The sequence below is a fragment of the Elaeis guineensis genome, chromosome 8 (genome assembly GCF_000442705.2).
Source record: "Elaeis guineensis isolate ETL-2024a chromosome 8, EG11, whole genome shotgun sequence".
Taxonomy (NCBI): Eukaryota; Viridiplantae; Streptophyta; class Magnoliopsida; order Arecales; family Arecaceae; genus Elaeis; species Elaeis guineensis.
Genome location: NC_026000.2, coordinates 918,850 through 939,821, shown reverse-complemented (window position 1 = coordinate 939,821; position 20,972 = coordinate 918,850). Strand labels below are relative to the sequence as shown.

General features: G+C 40.9%; 1 pseudogene; it reads right to left on the bottom strand.

The window, feature by feature from the left end:
• Nucleotides 1-2,706: 2,706 nt before the first annotated feature.
• On the bottom strand, nucleotides 2,707-18,653 carry LOC105050952 (cadmium/zinc-transporting ATPase HMA2-like; annotated as a pseudogene).
• Between the last annotated feature and the right edge of the window lie 2,319 nt (nucleotides 18,654-20,972).

Genomic DNA, 20,972 nt, shown 5'->3' with positions numbered 1-20,972 from the left:
GGAGGGTCAGTGAGATGCGTACCTTTTCTATGGAGCTTGGTGTGCTAGCAGGAGGGAGGAGACATCCTTTCTCTTTGTGAGAGAGATACAGGGTTTTTCATAAAGATATGGTGGGCAACCGACAATCTTAGTGCAATTGTCACTCTGACCTTCATCTATCCAAGTTGATTCAGGTTGCCTATGTAAAGAATTTGTTAAGGATTTACACCTTATATTGTGGAGTATCTTATCACATAAAAAGGGCTGGCAATTGATACACCACATGTGCTAGACACTTCAATGGGCAACCAAATCTGGGAAATGTCATAACTCATAATGGAAGAACCCTGGTTTTCTTAAAAGTGGTCTATTATTCATGCATAATATTAAGTAGCTTTCCTAAGTGCACACATTTTTTTTTTTAACTCATTACTATATAAAGATTTTTTATCTCATACTAGTGTAATGAAACTGCCACCACCCACAACAATCTGCCACCTAGATGAAGAAGAGGTTACCCTAGTTCTTTGCCTTGTATTGAGAAAATTTTGCTGCAGCCTCAAGTGCAAACAAATTTAGAACACTGGGTCATGTCTGACGGTCAGTATTTGCGGCATTTTCCTCTTTTGGTCAAGTGGATCTTTCATGAATTTACTCTTTGAATAAAAGAGTGAAGCAGGATAGAATATAAATCTGAGATGTGGAATCAAACTTGAAAATATATTTTGTCTGCTACTAGGAAAAGATCTTGGTTCCATATCTCAAAACCAGGGATCATTTTTAGGCTGTTCGGGTATTATTAATAAACGGCTAAACTTTTGCTGATTTCTTAAGGCAACAAAAGGTTGCATGGCACTTGTGCACATATTTGACCATGATTTCTAAAATGCCCTTACGTGAAAATAATCACTTGCTTTGCTAAGAGGTAGTTATTAACTGCATGGTTTAGACCACAAACATTCTTGAAATAATAAAAGGCTCTTAATGCATGAAGCATTTCCCCTAAAACTGGAGAGCTAATCTGCGGGCTTTCAGAAATTTGACAAAATTTGTTAGGTTGTGTTTGATAAAAGAAAAGGAGAGAGAAAAACTTGAAGAGAGAAAAAAAAAGAAGAATATTGAAATTTTAATTGTTCAATAAAGTAACATAAATGTTATCAGTGGTAGTAATGGTGTGGTTTAGCAGCAACATTGATGATGGTATGGTGATCATGGTGGTGTGGGACAACAGTTATTTTTGCCATGATCATAATGGGTGATGATGTTGGCAGTGTTGGGATTGAGCAGTGTTGGTGGAAGAATAGAGAATTAGTAGCTCCTTTCTCTAGTTTAAACCTTTTCGTGAATAACATTTCTTGATATTTAGGAGGTTTAACTGAATATTTTTCTCTGTAGTCTTTTTTTTTTTGTTGGGGGGGGTGGGGGGGGGGGCGCGTGGGTAAGAAATCGCTGGAGTCTTTGACATTCTAAATCTTCTCCATACAACCATGTAATGAAAAATTTATCTCCTAGTTTTTTTCCCCTTTTCTTAACCAAAACAACCATATTGCACGCTTGATCTAAGGGAATCTAATTTCCTACTTTTTTTTTTTTGTGGAGAACATACCATAGTTTAACTGTTAAGGTGAACTTTTTAATTTTTAGTAAATGAATCTTTACTGAAATTGGTGGATCAATTAAGACATGATGATATCAAGATATGAAACCAGAGTTTGAACTGCGGACTCTGGATAACAATGCCAGGTGAAATTTTCGGAGGATACACTGTACTTGGAGATTGGAATGATAAAAGAAGGAAAAGAAAAGAAAAACATATTTCTGGTTTTGATGTGAGCTTGAGGTCTCACTTGTTGCAAAGCATTTTGAAAATTGTGTACGGTGAGACAAATATAACCGATGGTGACAATAACAGTATGACAACTGGCAGAGGAACAATGGCTAAGATTCTGACATATGTAGTATTATGGCATGACTTCATGATATTGTTGAAAAGACATCAGTAACAAAGGTGTCTTGGTGTCCGTTGGGTGATGAAGAGCTTGAGAACTCAGGACGACTACAAGGAAGGCTAAAGATCATAGGACTTGTAAGAGCTATCTGAATTAAGAAAGTCATTGAATATTGGTTTTTGCATTATCTAGCCTGCACCTGATCCATGTGATCCCTTGGTATATGGGGAAAAAATGGAACAAGGGTAAAAAAAGTTAACATTTTTCTTTTTCATCTCTCCGCTGTTTTAAAGGTAGGCTTTGTGATTCCTTTTGCCATTCTTTTCCTTAAACGGGGTGATGCTTGTTCATCTGCTGAGATGATTTTGAAGGAGGAAATTCATTGATGATCTAAGAGAGAATGTTAGCAGTGGAGAACCTTTTCATATTCTACAGATTTATCTAGAAAACATTTTCTAGACCTTTGCAGGATAAAGACCTGAAATAACACAGGTTATTTCAATTAACTCTGACAAAAAGATGAGCATCACAGAAACACACTAAATAAGTATCCATTGAGACCAGGTTATTTCAGTTAACATGTGATGGTTGATGCTATCTGTTAGAATATGCAAGAATTTAGATCAATGTTTCTTTTTTTATTACAATTAGTTGGCATGTGTTCTGTGAGTTCGTCAAAAGGCGTTCAAGTTTGATCATGTTTCAGCAATAAGAGCATGCTCTACAAGCCCAAACTGAAGCCCCATAAACAAACCTAAGCATATGTTCCCTCCCTGTTAATCACGTATTGCATGGCAACCCTTTTCTTTGTTCTTAGAGTAAATATAGTTCTTCAGTTTTTAATTTCCCAATATGAGATATATTCGGTCTTCATATGAAAAGCCGGTCTTTTATTTTTTATCTTTAATTTATCTTGAGTATCCTATTCCTTTTAATCTAACAGAAGTATTATATCTTTGCGCTTCATCTGACCTTTCACCACCAATCAATGTCATGTTTACTTGCATTGATTAGAAGTATAAGACTAGAGTTTTATATGATGTGTCAGCAGTCAAAATCTTTCGACCAACCCTCCCACAAATGTTATATTTTTTAAGCATGTGATCCTATTTTCCATCCAAGGGAAACAACAGGGTACCAATCCTCTCAGTCTTCTTGGACATGTGCGGGCCAATCGCTGTATTTACTTTAATTGCTTACAAGGGTAAGTTCCCAAAATTGGTTGGCTGCTACTGGTTCCATGTTACATTTCACTTTCTTTGGTCTGTGGGGTTAATGAGGTAACTACATGATGCTTCGGCTCCTACTCTGTAATGATCTCAGGCAAGTTTTCTATGCCACCTCCACAGCAACCGTCCTTCTTTCCACATTCCTTCATGTAGCTCCTACAACACCCACCAATCTCTTGAATGATCTCTTGTGAAGAGCAGCCATCTTTCCTCCTGCATTTTTTCCAATCATTTCTTGCAGCACTTACCCATGTAATTCTTGTTTGTGTTGCTGCAAATGTTTGAAGGTGACCTTGGTGAATCATTGTCCAAAGACCAATTCACACTCCCACATGCAACATGGCTTCTATAGTCCTCTCTTAATTTGGGTTTATGGTTGCATGCAGCAGGCCCCATAGGATGCTCCTTTTGCAATTGATCATCATGATGCCCCGATGCTGGAGTGATTGAAATCAGGTGTTCTTGGGCTGCATTCATTGTGTAACTGATTCCTGAAAACAGTGATAATGGCTTGGCAATTCCTTGTGGCATTCTTGTTTCTCGCAGACGTGTATCCTTACTTCCTCTGCCTCCTTGTGGTCATGGCAGCTATGCTCATCCAGGCAACTTAAACTATGTAATTGTCCACAAGTGCTTGCAGATTTGTGTGCACCATTGGCACAGTGGTCTACGCGTGCAGGCCTTTGCATAAGCGGTTTGTGTAAAGAATCACAGCATTTCTTTTCCTTCTTGGTTCTTGTTTGTAAAAACATCATGCTGTTCAAGATTACAAGAAGGCATGTGCCAACATCAGCTAGGACAGCTGCCCAGAGGAGTGGATGGCCAGCAAAAGCCAATGCAAGGATGGCAATTTTAGTTATTGCAGAGAAGAGAATGTTCCCAATGATCTTGAAATGTGTCTTTCTTGCAAGTTGAATGGCTTTTGGGATCTTTCAGATATCATTTGACATGAGGGTTATGTGGCTGATCTCCATTGCAACTGCTGAACCTGATATACCCATTGAGATCCCCACATCAGCCAAAGCCATTGCAGGTGCATCATTCATCCCATCTCCAACCATCACTGTAGATCCTTCTCTGGTCTTGAGGTCATTGATGATACCGCTTTGTCTTCTGGTAGAAGTTCAGCATGAAGATCTTCTATGGCATGCCCTAGCTGCCAAAGAACAACAAGTATTATTATAAGTACTATAGGATTGTAATATTGTGCATGGCACATAGAAGTCTATATGCAGAGCTAGACCACAAATGAGCCACTTAAACAAGGATGGTAGCTTAAACATTCCTTCCATATCCTTCTCTGTCTACTAGTTGGCAGATATCATGAGTAACCTCATTCTTATAAGCTTATGTGGTAGTCTCTTTGGAGGCATCAGATTTTTTTTTTTTTTTTTTTCAAAGCTTCATGCAGTGGGATTCTATAACCTATAATTACGTATTTATTTTTGCCCTCCTCCCAAACATAGATTTTATGTACCTGATTTTGGGTATGCATGGCTGCTGCAGCGCTGTCTCCAGTGAGCATTGCAGTCTTTATACCTAGCAATTTTAACTCTTCGATTGCTTCTGCAGCCCCAGTTCGGCAGGTGTCACGGAGAGTAAATACTCCAATTGCTACAGTACCAGAGAAGATGTACCCCACAGTTACTCCTTCCTTAATGTCGTCCAAACCTGGAACTAAAAATTCGAGGCCAGATGTCATAGAAATTCTTGGAAATAAGTAACAGGTACGTTGGGTGTATGTGCACCTTTTAATAGTTTAAACATGTCTGGTCAAGTCCAAGGAACATGTTCTAGGCTTCTATCATATGTGAGAGATGTTCAGCTGGATACGGAGCACAGATCTTTTAATGAAATACGGTGGTTATGATTGGAGCGGCATAGAGATTAGTTGTTAGTTGGACCAGTGTTTCATGTCTCGATTCCTTCTTAGTGTATCTTAATCTACGTTTTGAGAAATATGTCATGAACCTTCTTTCATTTTTGTGATCAAACATGCCATGACGAAGCTATGATTTAGAGGTAATATTTTAGTTATATTAAATCATTATTGCTATTATGATCATGAGTCAAAGCGAACAATACTTCACGTATGTAAAGATGGAGGCATAAGTCAACCACATGATGACACACGTGGGATCATCTTAGACTTGGGAGTGGAAAGCAACTGTTGGGATAAGTTAATCGACTCCTGATTCAAGTCAGCCGACTTCCAACTTCAATCCGAAAAAGATCGATTGATCGAACATACTACTCCGACCACTATTTGGCTGATTGGATAAATCATACCGACTCATAGTCGACAGACCGATTGACATTCAGCTATCACGATCAACAATAGATAACTTGAACAATCTCCGATTTAAGACCGTTGGCATATCAGAACTACTAGTCGATGGTCACTTGGATATTCTACTGACATACTAATATTATCGATATATAGTCGGCCAGTCTACTCAACATGCTATAACTGTTACGAACGGTTATCGACTATGTGTCACGGCAATTAATGAGAATTAACAATCCACTAACTCCACAATTATAGTCCGATAATTTAGCACCATAAAAAGTGGGACTACGTACTCGACGGTTATATCAGATTCACCTATAAAATGAGGATAAGAAAATAGTACTAGTAAGATATTTTGGAGCCAGAGCTTTGCTACTCTCGATACTCTATTACTGTTCATCAATTTTCTCTCTGACTTAAGTATTGAAGAGTCTTCGCCGGATACAACTTAGGTCTGTGAAAATGCTGTTTTGCAGATGCTCTTCACCGGCGACAGACGACGGGGAGTTGGCCACAACAATTGCCATCCTTTCGTACCCTGTTTATCAGGTGATAAGTCATCACAACTTCTCCTTTTACGTAATTTGCTTTTTAAAATCTCATTCTAGTTTGCATTAGTAGATTTTTCAATGTAAATTCCATAAAATTGGATAATCAAAGAGGATTTTGGTTATGAATTCAAGAATGAAATTGCTGCGGCAATAATAACAATAAAAAAAGGATATGAGCAATGGTTACTTGGAACTTGCAGACGGAATAGACATTCTTACCTGTCTCACATGAGGCCCTTGCAGCTATTCTATGGTTAATATAAATGTTTTTTCCTTCTATTTCTCCATAAATTCCCTCGCCTGGATAGATGTGAAATTCCCTCACACACTCTGGTTTTGGTTCGATGGAGTTTGACCGAGCATGGTCAACAAGTGCAGATGCCATTGGGTGGCTTGATTTACTCTCGATGCTTGAAACCCTGAAAAATTGTCACCCTCTCAATCCAGTTTCCAATGATTTGCAAAATTCTAAGTCTCTAAAGACATGTGAAAGGCAGTGAAATGCCTAAAAATTTGCCAGAAAAAGTGAAGAAGAACGGACGTGAGCAGCTTTGCATAATTTCACAGATTAATATGATATCGGCGTGCACCGTTTCAACAAATTCTATTTTACAGGCTTGTTAGAGTGGGTCTATCCAAGTCTCCAATTAAGTGAGCATCCTTGCTTTCTCCTTTCTCTTATCTGTATCAATGTTCTTGGTTCTGGAGTGTAACATTGAAAGAATTATCATCATTTCTAGTAAGATGGTGCAACAAGGATTTTAAGCCTGCAGAAAAGAGCAACCTAGCTAGATATGTTATAATAGTTTCTAGATTACGTCTTTTTGATGTATCAATTTTGACTCGCTCCAAAAACCACAAAATAACCAGTAAAGAAGTGCCTGCAGGTTGACCTCGAACGGAACTCAACAACGGCGAACTCTCCCCTTGTTATGGTCCCTGTCTTGTCAAAAGCCACTACCTTAGGCTTCAAGAACATCCCCTCCTTTGACGAGAACCCCTGTCCTTGCTGCCTTCAAGAGCGCGCAGAAGGTTGCAACCGGAGTGGAGAGCACTGATACTCACGCCAACCGGAACCAGTGTATGGGATTATGGACCCTCATGGTCAAAGGAATCACTGCGAAGCCTGCCGCGGCTACCACCACAGCTGCAGCGACAGCGTGCATGGATAAAAAAAATGAGCCAAAGATCATGCAAGATGTCTGCATCAATCGATATAAACTGGAACAGCATATAATGTTCAACGCCCCTCTTAAAATTTCAACTCGGAAAAGTGTTATGTTCGGATTTCTTTAATGAACAGTACCAACTCCAATCAAATACAATGTTCTCATGTAACATGACACGCGCGTCTTCTTGTTTAGTTTAGTTGGTTGAGAGAAGTATAATATTCAAGAAGGGAGAGCTTTTGCAGGAAGCATCTCGGTTTGAAGCTTCACTGACCTGGTGTGTAATACCTGGCACAAGAATCTATCAATCTCTGGGTCTTAGACCTGCTGTTTTGGGCTTCTTCCACCAGCCTCGCCATTTTGGCCGCGGCAGAGTGCTCAGCCAGAGCAGTTGTCTTGACGCTGACGTAACCTGCGATGCTTCCACCAAATCACGATGGAGAGAAAAAAACTTCGACGCACATAAGATCAGGAGGAGAAAGAGGAGACGAGAGATACCATCCATATTGAATGTCCCAGCCCAAACCAAGGATTGGGCTTGCTTGGCAGCGGGGAAAGTCTCTCCGGTCAGGCTCCTCTCGTCAACTTCACTCCTCCCCTCGACCACCACACCATCGATTGGGATCACTTCTCCGGCTTTGACGGCCAGGATGGTGTCGATTGTCACTTCTCGGGGGTCTACGACCTGCCCTGTTTCGGCTAGAACAGCCTTCCGTGGGGCCATGTTCATCAGCGATGACATCCCGGCGGTCGCCTGCAGGAGGCCAGGTTCTGGTTCTAAAACTCCATACGAAAATTGTAGCGGAACCCTTCTCTCAGTCTTTCTCGATTCCATCCAACGTGAGATTCCCGGAACGAGTAATTCTTTGTGCACCGCCTGCGGTGCAGAAAACACGACGTGGAGTGCACCGTTTCAAACAGCCATCGCTTCCCAATACATATTTAATATTTATAAATTAATATTTTTATTTAAAAATTATATATAATAAAAATATTTCTATCCAAAATTATGATATTTTTTATAAAAAAAAATTTATTACTTTTAATATTTTATATGATTTTTTGTGAATAATTTTTTATTAATATATATGATTTTCTGTAATTTTTTATAAATATATATGATTTTCTGTGAATATATATGATTTTATGTGAATGTATATGATTTTTTATAAATATATATAACTTTCTGTGAATATCAATGACTTTCTGTGACTTCTTGTCAATATACATGATTTTCTGTAAACATATATGACTTCCTGTAATATATATGACTTTTTATAAACATGTATGATATGGCTTTCTATGAATATATACATATATATTCATATAAAGTCATATATATTCACAGAAACTCATATATATTCAAAAGAAATAGTATCATATATGTTCACAAAAATCATATATATTGACAAGAAGTCATATATATTTATAGGAAGTCATATATATTTACAGAAAGTCACAAAAAATCATACATATCCACAGAAAATCAAATATATTCACACAAAGTCATATGATAGGGAGCCACATATATTCAAAGAAATTCATATAATAGAAAGTTATACAAAATATCAGAAAGTCATAAAAGATATTTTTATCATACAAAATTTTTAATCAAAAATATCAATATATAGATATTAAATATGCATCGAAAAATAATAACTATATGGTCCAATCGGAAGAATTGGATTTTCTATGCCATAAGCGGTGTACAAAGAATTTCTCGCCCTAAAACGTTTGGGAAGGTCAACTGACTCTTGCATTCAGAGAACCGTATAATAACTACAGCCAACGGCCAAGCCCATATATCCAAACTAAGGCCCAATACCACGAGGTTAAGCCAGTAGTGGCACTGGCCTTTGTCCGTTGGCCAAACATCATTTAAGCCCACACAATTGCCCCATTTTTCTCGATTTTTTTAAAAAAAAAAGGTTTAAAAAGGATTAATTCTCACCAGGAGATTATAATTTCCAACCCAACCTGCCTCACCATCCCATCTGACCTGCCAATAGGTTTGGTCGGCTGGGGAGACAAGGCCCTTCAACCCGTTGGGTCATAAAGGAAGGATTACTATTATTTATATATTTTAAAAAATTAAAAACTATTTGAGTAATTGGACCATGGCTCCAATGACTTAGAGTTGTAGCCTAAAAAAATTAAAAGATAGTCTATCTATTTGATATAAAGTTCGAAACTAAATGTGGTTGAAGGTTAAATGGGTCAACAAGTTGCTTGTGTGCTGGTAGGTTGGCTGTCTGTTGAATTAGAGTTGGGTTAGGTTAATTTCAAATCAGACGCTACAAGCCTTGAACAGTGAGGCCAATCCAAGTCGATCGGCTGAATGCCACCCTCCTGACGCCAACCAGAATCAAAACCCAATAGCTTCGTGATCTTTTCGTAGAACGAAGTGGCATGTGGTTTTTTGTCTGCCATTTTATCCTTCTATTATCATTCTTTACTCAGCCATGTAACACATCTGAAGGGGCATGAATTGAAACAAGAAGTAACACCAAGATGGCCTCGACTCATTTCATTTATTTGAATAAACTCAAAGGTTCAAGCTGATAATTTTGAAACTATATTAACATTCAATACCTTAAAATTTACTTGAAACGTAGAAATTATGATTTTAGAAAGTTAAAAACGATCAGCTTTCTAATGCGAAGTCTTTATAACTTTTTTTGATGGAAGCGAAGTCTTTTGGCATTGTTCTATGTGACCACATGTTGATTGGCAGATAGACAAGGCGGATAACTAAGGTTGCTGTCACAGAAGAGTATACAAGAAAATAACTATTAAGATTTGACGTCTCGAGATTCAGTCTATATTGAGCCCACAGAGAGGTTCGTGGTAAAAAAATGGAGTCCAATGAGACCAAGATCGTCTCAAACGGAACTCGGATGGAGAAGATACGAACATTTAAAGTCGACATGAGATCCGAGGCGGCGGAGGACCGTCGGTGGAGCGGCGGCGCACGGCCCAGGCAAGGCCAACGCACGGAACGTGCGACCCAGGCGCGCGGCCCAGGCCAGCGCACGTAGGCCGGCCCAGGCTCAGGCGCCCTGTCTGGGCCTGTACCTCGATCCACCGTGGATCAGGCAATCCACGGCTGGGCCTGTGGATCGCGTGGACGTTTTTCATGTATTTCATATGGTACACGGTACTATTCCGTGAATCGATCGTGATCAAACGGTGTAGGTTGATCTTGCTTTCGATCCGACGACTGGAGGAGGTTATTTAAAGTTTGTTTGAGCCAGATTAGGATTTTTAATCCTATTCTAACTCTTGTTTAAGGCCTATAAAGGTCTGGGAACGGGAACAGTGGCCGTGAGTGGGGTGGTCTTCTGGTTTTGCCGCAAATAGCATATGGAGGAACCCGAGAGAAGAGAAAAAGAGAGACGGAAGTGCTGAAAGAGAAGGAGCAGGAGGCTCCTGGACAGCGGATGCCAGGCACTTCAGGGGTTCAGGGGGTCTTCCAAGAGAGAGAGCTTTTGTGAGGAAAACTTCAAATGAGAGAAAAATTAGGTATACGAGGATTGAGGGTGAGATCTCCTCTTATAAATTTTTTTTTTCATAATGAAGTTTGCATGTCTCGTAGAGATGAACCCTTTGTGGCTGATCTACGTATTTTGATTGTTTTGTTTTGTTTCTTCTTTCTTCCTGCTGCATCACGTGGTACTAAAAAGGTCTTGAAAGGTGGTGTCTTGGCCAGATATCCATCCAACAAGTGGTATCAGAGCAAGGTAGTACAAGGACGCAGATTGCAGCGGTGGTGAGTAAGACTAAAGATGGAAAAGACAGGAATAATCAAGATGGAGATCAACAAATTTGATGGTAAGAGTAATTTCTCCTTGTGGCAGGCAAGGGTGAAGGACGTGCTCATCCAACAGGGGTTGATCGATGCTCTCTTGTGCGATGAAAAGCCGACCACCATGGAGGTGCGGGATTGGAAACGGCTATAGATGCAGGTGGTGAGCACCATCCGCATGTACCTGACGGATGAGATGGTGATCCATGTACTGAGCGAGACTTCTCCGACAGTGCTGTGGTCGAAGCTTGAGGAGTTATACATGGCAAAGTCTCTCACCAACACTCTTTTCCTCTAGAGACAGTTCTACCAACTGCGGATGACTAAGGGACAGAACGTGCAGGAGCATCTGAGCACTTCCAGAAGATCCTCACTGACCTCCTCAGCATTGGTGAGAATGTTGAGGAAAAGACCAGAGCACTGATTTTGCTGGCGTCGCTTCCCCCTTCGTATGAATCCTTGGTGACTGCTCTTCTAATGGGGAAGAGCACTATCAAGATGGACGAGGTCATCATAGTGATACTCCAGAACGAGATTCTCAGGAGGGAGAACCCAGCTTCGAGCTCAGGTGGCGGTAGCTCAATTTTAGTGGCTTCTGGAGGAGCAGGAGGCGGTAGACGGAGCGACAGGAGATCGCAATGAGGGCGATCCAAGTCCAGGAGGGACTTGAGCAAAATCAGGTGTTACCGATATGAGGAGTTGGGGCATCTAGCCAGAGATTGCCCTCAACTCAAAAATCGGACGGTGGCTGCTGTAGAGATTGCTGGCAACGATTCAGATGGAGATGTCCTGGAGATATCTGACGAGGTATCTACTTCTTTCCAGCAGTGGATATTAGATTCTGCATGCCCCTATCATGTATGTTGTAGAGAGGAGCAGTTTGACTCTCTGGAGAACAGTGAGGGCACTGTATATCTGCCGGGTGGATCGAGCTGTGCGATCAGAGGCATTGGGATGGTCAGTTGGAGGACACATGACAGTGCAGTAAGGAGATTGGGGGAGGTCCGATACATACTCGATTTCAGACGGAATTTTATCTCACTTAGCAGACTGGATTCGAGAGGCTACAGGACGGTAGCTGGTGGAGGAATCCTGAGGGTGCTACGCGGTGATAGGATTGTGCTGGAGGGGGAGAAGGGGAGCAAGGACATTATTACCTGGCGGGGAGCCTAGTGTGAGGTGAAGCTTCGGGAGCCAGGTGGAGCCCAGAGCGAGGTAGAGCTCCAGGAGGCGGATCGGGCACGAGACAGGAGACTCGAGAGGACGAGAGGCGACGTCGCAAGATGAGATTCCTATTGCTGCAGGACGATGCCCTGAGCAGATCTCAGATCGGGAGGAGTACAGCATACGACGGAGATGGGATCGAGCAGCCTAGCTCGACTCCCATGTTTGTCCATCTATGATCAGCAGACGATTGCCTCAGGGCATGGGGGTGAGGAGATCCAAAAGCTCTCGAAGTTTGGAGGAAGCCGAATATCGAGTCGAGTGGAGATTATTAGGATTTGACATCTCAAGATTCAGCCCATATTGAGCCTATAGCGAGGTTCGCGATGAAAAATGGAGTCCAAGGAGACCAAGATCACCTAAACAGAGCTCGGACGGAGAAGATACGAGCTTTTGAAGTCGATACGAGATCCGAGGCGGCAGAGGATCGCTGGCGGCCGGCGGCGGGCTGGCGAACGGCTGCAGGCAGCGGCGCACAGCCCAGGTGGGGCCAATGCACAGGATGTGCGACCCAGGCGCGCGGCCCAGGCGGGCACGCGGCCCAGCCTGTGCGCGGGCCTGCGCGCGGGGGCCGTCCCAGGCCCAGGCACCCTGCCTGGGCCTGTACCCGGTCCATGGCTGGGCCTGTGGACCGCGTGGGCATTTTTCACGTATTTCATGCGGTTCACGGTACTATTTCATGGACCGATCGTGATCAAACGGCGTGGATTGATCCTGCTTTCGATCCGACGGCTGAAGGAGGTTATTTAAAGTTTGTTTGAGTCAGATTAGGATTTCTAATCCTATTCTAACTCTTGTTTAAGGCCTATAAAGGCCTGAGAACGGGAACAGTAGCCGTGAGTGGGGTGGTCTTCTGGTTTTACCGCAAACAGCGTACGGAGGAACCTGAGAGAAAAGAGAAGAGAGAAAGACGGAAGCGCTGAAAGAGAAGGAGCAGGAGGCTCCTGAACAGCGAACGCCAGGCACTTCAGGGGTTCAGGAGGTCTTCCAAGAGAGAGAGTTTTTGTGAAAGAAACTTCAGGTGAGAGAGAAATTGGATGTACGAGGGTTGAGGATGAGATCTCCTCTTATAAAATTTCTTTTTTATAGTGAAATTTGCATGCCCCGTGAAAGTGAGTTTTTTGTGACTGATCCACGTATTTTGATTGTTTTGTTTTTTTTTTTTTTTTTCTGTATCGTGTGGTACTGAAAAGATCTTGGAAAGTGGTGTCCTGGCCAGATATCCATCCAATAATAATAAATTATATTTTTGAGTAAGAAATACTAATTATGTTTTAGAAAAAATGGGGTAAGAAGGGTTTTTTTTTGGGGGTTGGGGGGGGGTGGTCGGGATAGCTAAATTGACGGACCAGGTTTGTGAATTTTAAGCCAGGAAGCTGAGTCGACTCAAATTTCATCTCTCCGCTACAAAGCATGTCATCCCAAAAAATGGGGAACCCTGCAGTGACACCCAAAAATACCAACTCCACTGGACCATAGCGGCCATCCACTCCCAGGTCACATGGCCAAGAGTTTAGTTTGTTAACGGCACGCCATGTAGTTGTGGGCATCCACAGAGAGAAAAGGGAAGGGGGGAAGAGAGAGAATACCTCATAACTGGCTCTTGATTCCAACCATTCAGCTACAGTGAAGAGGAAGACAATGAACCCTGCCTCGGAGCAGTCCCCAAGGGCAACTGCCCCACAAACTGCCAAAAATGGAGACTAGACACCCATACAAGATTGGGAACACAAATAACTTCATCATTGTATCGGAATACTGTTTTCGCAAAAATTAAATTAAACAATAAGAGACACCCATACCCTAGATTGAATAGAGAAAAGCTTACCCTTGTACCAGGCTAGCACATTAAAAATAACTCTAAGACAAGTCATCAAGAAAGGAACTGAGAGACACCCGCATCCCAGTTCGAGTATAGATAGACGTTTTAGTTGCATACGACGGGCACATTGCCACGATTTCCGGACGAGACTTCTACATCTCAATGTAAGAACTGCAGTAACATTTTTTTTTTTTTTTTGGTGCGGAGAACTACAGTAGCGGTTACCGTCTAGGGGGAGCATACCCAAAATTTGTGCCTCTACCAGTAGAAGTACGATGCCACGTTTTTGTGCAGGTGGAAAGTGAAACACTAGTTGTGAATGTTCTGAGTAGTGTCTGCCCTGCCACGAGGCAGTATTCTCGCAACAAACAAACAACAAGCACGTGATTTAGATTTAAAAAATAGTATATGCGTCATAAGAATCAAGAGACCATTAAAGATTGATCTGAATGGAGAATTATGGACAGCAGTAGCATATACCCCCAGTGGAGTCTCCGTGCCGGAAGGCTCACGCAATCTCCATCATATATCCCAACCAACCATATACTGCTCGTGGACGTACTCGTCGTGCAAAATCATACACACGAATTTCCGTGGTGGCTAATTGGGAGCTTGATGAACAAGTTCAACGTAGGTGCTTCCTAAATAGACCCACTACTGAGACGACAGCGATGCTCGCATACCAAAGTCGTAGCTTTATCTTTAGGTAGGAACCAGCCCGCGTGATAAGATATAAAATCCTTCGCTAACAATTGATACAAGATTGCAAAGTGTTGCACAATACCAAGGGACTGTCGTCATCAGAAGATGGATAGCTATCGAATAAATGTGCCATATACAACACATAAGGCTATCTTATTTAATGGCTGACCATACTCCGATGGCAGTTTTTGAGTGCTGCACAGCACTCTGTGGTGCAAATTATGCACAGCACGGGATTTATGTTCCAAGATGTATAATATGAATTTAGGGGAAAAAAAAAAAATAGTGCAACAAAAATGCCTTTTGGGATGTCCGACGTTCGGCCAGGATGTTTCTTACCCATCTAAAGATTGTATTTCCAAGGGTTTGAGGAATCAATATACCTGAGGATGCTACCGTCCAGTGTGAGTCTCCAAAGTGCAGCAATGCTTCTTAATATGATAGGTGGTATGCCGATCGCAACTGCTGTCACGGCAAACCATTGCAGGGGATGGAAGAATCTTTTACGCAGTGAGATCAGCAGCAGCACCCCACAGGCCACTATATGAGGTCTTGGCCATTTCTTGATGATGCTATCTGTGCCATATGCACGTATTGTGGCTTCGAGCCTTGCCTGGTTCAGAGCTTTAACTGAGGCAACCAAAAATATAGTCAATTGGGGATTTATTAATAGACCGGTCAAACGGCAGTGATGTTTTTCAGCAAGTAAAATCGAAGTATTAGCTAGATTTCTCGAATTGGTATGACATTTGATTGCCTGGCGCACCAAATGCCTAGAAAAGCCGGATGAAAGATTTGTTTTTTCTTTTAAGGAAAATAGACAGAAGCCTCCTGTATGTATTAAAAGGCCAGTTCAAAGTAATTGAAATGCCAATATAATTATATAATTAGTTATAATCTGATTTAGCTTATACTGAGATGCAAGAGTGAGAAGCACCTTCCTTCTCAAAAAGACAGTGAGAAGCAGTTTTTTTTTTTTTTCAATAGATTCATCTCAATTAACTAATCTCTCTCTCCCCCCTCTTTTTATAGGAAAATGGAGGAAGTGAGACACTTTTCCTAGAAATAATAACAGACTAAAGAATAATTACAGATTGAGATGGAAGATATACAAGGAAGCTCGACGCTAGAATCTCCGACATGAGGTTGCTACAACATTATACATAAGGTTTCCAAGAACAATCTGTGACTGTCCATAGTCATTCCAAAGCAAAGGCAGTGGGACTCTTGTCTCTTCCTTTGAGCGAAAATGATAATAGAAGGAAAAACCCAGTCATTTGAATTATTCAAATTAACTAAGATGCCAGCAGAAGATTTTCTTTAGAAAAAATAGAAAAAGATGCTAGAAGAAATGGAAAAATAAAAATTGCAACTAGTGCTTGGGCAAAATTCCTCTAGTCTGTAAAGTATGTCTCAGTTCTACCCAAAAAAAAAAAAAAAAAGAAAGTACGTCTCAGCTCAGATGGTCCGGAGACCACGGTGGATGCTTAATTAGGTGGTCCACAAAGAGGAACCTTTAGCCTGCCAATTACCATGTGGGACTTTGCCATAAAGAAACTCTTCAAAATAAAACCAAAATTCTCTATGGATCGGTGGATTCAAACCTCATTTCTCGGACGCCACGACACATGCAAGGCCCAGATGAAAGCACAGTTCAACACGTCTCAATGTGGCATGATTTGCGATGAAGAGAAGAAAAGAAAGAAAAATATAAAGAAAACAAGGAAGGCCCATTCTTGCGTGAGCATTGAGTGCCTACAAAAAGACGTAAACCAATAATTTACACACTTAATTGTATTGTCCGGTTACCATTTGACACGTTAGGTCACCACCTTTTCATATGTTTGTTATTTCTCGGGTGGATTGGATTTTTATCGCTTGAACCACCTTTTGGTTTGCCTGGAGACGGTGCTTGTCACAATGCACGTAGCGGCTTGAGTTTCGAAATGCATTTGGTTTACGGTGAAAATTTGAGTAAGGTTGTAATCGGATAAGATATAAATTGAATATTAGTATATTCATATTTATTTTATTTAGTAAATATAAATATGGATATAGATATTATTCGAATGTAAAAATTTATATCTATATTTATTTTAAACGGATATGAATACAATTCGGATGCTGGAAGTATGGATACAATCACGGATATCATTTAGATAATTAAACTTTATGATTATAGAATCAAAGATATTACTAAATAGATGATAAATCAAGTTAATAACATATTTATATGGTTATATATTTTTTTTAAAAAAATTAAATACTATATAAAATTATACAGGGTTACATATAGATTTCAATATTCAGATATGGATTGGATAGTTGTCTATCCATATCTATATCTATTTTTCTTTGATGGATATAAATATGGATACGGATATTAGTAGGATTCTCAAATTTCTATCCATATTCGGATTGATTCGGATATAAAAATAGATCTAGATGGATAATATCATACCACTTTTACTTCTAAATCGGGATCGAATTAAATTGAAATAAAAATCAAAATGATCATATCTCTCGATATATTTGATATGTGACTAAAATTGAAATGAAATTTAAATATTAAAAGAAAAGAGATTGAATTTTGAAGGATTAGAACATCCCCATTCTCTCTTAAAATCAGAATAGAAATTAAACTCCTTCCAACCAAATGGCAACCTTTTCACATATACTTCAAGTCAAGGAAAACCGAGTTATTGAGAATCTAAAATTTCATGTGGTGTGTGCATATTTATATAAGGCAAACTTTGTTGGCCGGGATTCAATGCAGCTCCTAGGATGAATGCTGTTGCACTTGACATCTACAAGCTTTGGTTGCTCTATTTTGTGACAAAAGTGCCGCCAGGCGTTGCTTGCGTTCCCCTACCCAAACGTATTTCCCTTTATCTTGTGGGTAGAATCATTATTTTGGTTCTGGTGTCATACGTTAGCCACCTACATGTAACCCAACATTATTTATTACACTTTGCTGAATGAAACATGGTTAACTTGATCAAATTCGGAAACAACTACTTCTTTGCTTAATTTTGACATATGCCAATCCATCTGATGTATTCACGAATGATAGCTTGTTGTGATGATATACTAGTACTAGTATGTAAAGTTGAAGTTTAGATGAATTTAAGGTTTGAAGACTCATTCCTCAAAAAAGAAAGGGTTCAAAAACTCCATCCCTCATATAATTCTTTTTATCAGAGCACCAATGTTTTAAAATTCTGAAGACAAAAAATGATTAGTTTTGTATCTCCCACCTAATGTCCAGAGCATGGTACAGATTATAGGAGATTAAATAGTCTCAGGTATGCTAAGGCCCAAATTCACCATTTGTTGTATGATAATCTCCTTGATTCGGTAGTATCCGAGCTGATAGAAGCTCAGTCAGCTAGTAAATTGAGACTTGAATAAAAGTGATATAATTTAGTATAAAAGTGGGTTAGTTCATTATGGTGTGCCATTTTGGGTATATACTCACTATTAGAGTGGCAATTTGATCCGACCGGACACAAATTGGTCGAAGACATGTTAATCCAAATCTGATCCATTTATTGAATGAATTAAACATGTAAATGCAAACTTCATCTTTTATTAAACAAGTATCCTGACATGACCCATGTAGCTAGTTTAGTGAACAGATTGATCAAGTTATAAATATGTTTTAAACAGGTTAAGAAGATCTTCAACAGATTAAACATGTTTGAAATATGTTAAACAGATTAAATGGATCTTCATCAAATCCGATCATTACTCAATTTGATTTTAAATAGGTCAAAATAAGTTAAATAGATAAGAAATCCGAAACAAAACCCAACTATTTTGTAGAGGTAGGTTAGGTCAACTTATTTACAAACCAAACTCATTTATGTCAAACATGGATCCGTTTAAAGCAGGCACACTATATCCATTGCAAGTCAAATTATAAATTGCCATCTCTAACCACCATCTGCACACTATATCTAGTGCGTTGGTTGATGGCCATCTTGCTTGTGGCTAAAAGTTTCGGCACGGTCAGATTGAAGACTTCTATCACACTAGGCTCGGTTCAATCGAGCAAGGGTCCTGGAATTGCTTAAAAACATCACATCAAATCATTAGCCATTAGAAATTTGTTTAGGGAACAAAAATCTCAAGCGTCAGCGACAAACCATAGGAATTTTCATTTTATAAGCTTCATCTTGCGATCAGGTAGGACCTCCCAAATCAGCCATCTTTCTACTTTGCCAAAAAAAGAAAAAAAAAAGAAAGAAAGAAAATCAGCCATCTTTCTCTCCCTCATAAACAGGTTGGACACATGACGTTCACATTGAGTTCAACGGAAGAAAAGCCTTTGGCACCACTGCTTGGCCTGAGGGTGAGGCCAGCCAAGGTGGATTTTAGAATATGGGTGTATATAATTTGATCCGGGTCAGTTTAGAATTCATCTTCAAACCAAACCGATTTGAATCGGTATCGCAAAACCAAAACTAAAACCGCAGCAACTTCAATCAATTTTTTAAAATCAAAATAAAAAAAATAACCGATCACATAAAAAATCAATTTAGATCGATCCCAAAAAAAAATCTAATTTAATTCAATTTATCAAATTATGAATTTCTATCGAATGAGCAATTTATAGAATAGACTAAATGGGCTAAATGCAACAACAATAAATATTTCTTTCAAAAAATAAACTGGCTTATGATTTATCATTTTATCTCTCTCTATATAAATATAGATTGATTTAGTTTTAAAATTTTTAAAATTTAAATAAAAATCAAATCAATTTTTTTAATTTTTAAAATTTTTAAATCAAACTAAACATAATATGAAAAAACACAATCTAAATCAAATTAAAATTAATAAGAACATACAGAATTTATAAATATTTTAAGAGATGCAAGATGCTTCTATATTATTATTATTATTATAAATAAATAATTACGTCATTCTAATATGGTTACAATTCAAAAAATTAAAAATAAAATATCATATAATGCTCTTGAATATTCATCACAGTGGCGTCAGGATCAGTCTTCAATGTGATGGACAATAAAAAAAACAATCCAATCTGCTGTCCATTTCCGTCTTTAAGCTGCTTATAATCCATTCTGTAACACTACAAACAATGTAACTGTTGGTGCAAAAATTCGCTTGCGCCGGAGAAGCTGGAGTCGGAGAAGCCGCGGTCGCCGCGGGACCTGCAAGGAAGTCTAAACCGGAGGTGGGGTTGCTCCGGCAAGACCCTCCGATGCTCAAGTCAGTTCTTTGCCTTAACAAGAATGGAGTGCTCGAACGGAGAATTTAGCAGAATTTTGAGATAGGAAAATGAGCTTAGAGAATAACGTATCTGGGTCTCCCTTTTATAGGCGGAGGAGGCAATTGATTGATGGCGACGTTTGTAACCGTCTGGTAGTGGGCCGCCCATGGTCAGGGAAATTGATTGCAAAGGATAGTGGAGTAGACGCGTGGCCATCACTGTGGCTTGCCACGTGGAATCTGTTTGCGGGGTGGAGCAGCGTCCGTTGTCGTGACTCGCCAGCAGATGGGAGAATCGTGTGGAATCCGTCGCAGGAGGTGGAGCAGGTTCGTGGCCGTTATTGCGGCCTGCCAGGGGGTAGTGGAGCTGTGCGGAATCTGCCACAAGAAGTGGAGCAGGGTGGCGATGGCTACTGCGGCCTGTCAGGGAATGATGGAACTGCGCGGAGTCCGCCACAGGAAGTGGAGCAGGGTCGTGGGTGGAGCCCGACTCCCGTAGGAGTCCGGTCGGAGCTTACCCGCAGTTCATGTCGGAGGCGGAGCCCGGCTCCCGTAGGAGTCCGGCGGAGCTGTGTTGCAGTTGATGTCGAGGACGGAGCCCGGCTCCCGTAGGAGTCCAGGCGGAGCTGTGTTGCAGTTGATGTCGAGGGCGGAGCCCGGCTCCCGTAGGAGTCCGGGCGGAGCTGTGCTGCAACCAAAGTTAGAGGTGAAGTCCGGCTCCCGTAGGAGTCCGGGCAGAGCTTACCCGCAGTTCATGTCGGAGGCGGAGCCCGGCTCCCGTAGGAGTCCGGGCGGAGCTGTGTTGCAGTTGATGTCGAGGACGGAGCCCGGCTCCCGTAGGAGTCCGGGCGGAGCTGTGTTGCAGTTGATGTCGAGGGCGGAGCCCGGCTCCCGTAGGAGTCCGGGCGGAGCTGTGCTGCAACCAAAGTTAGAGGTGAAGTCCGGCTCCCGTAGGAGTCCGGGCGGAGCTTACCCGCAGTTCATGTCGGAGGCGGAGCCCGGCTCCCGTGGGAG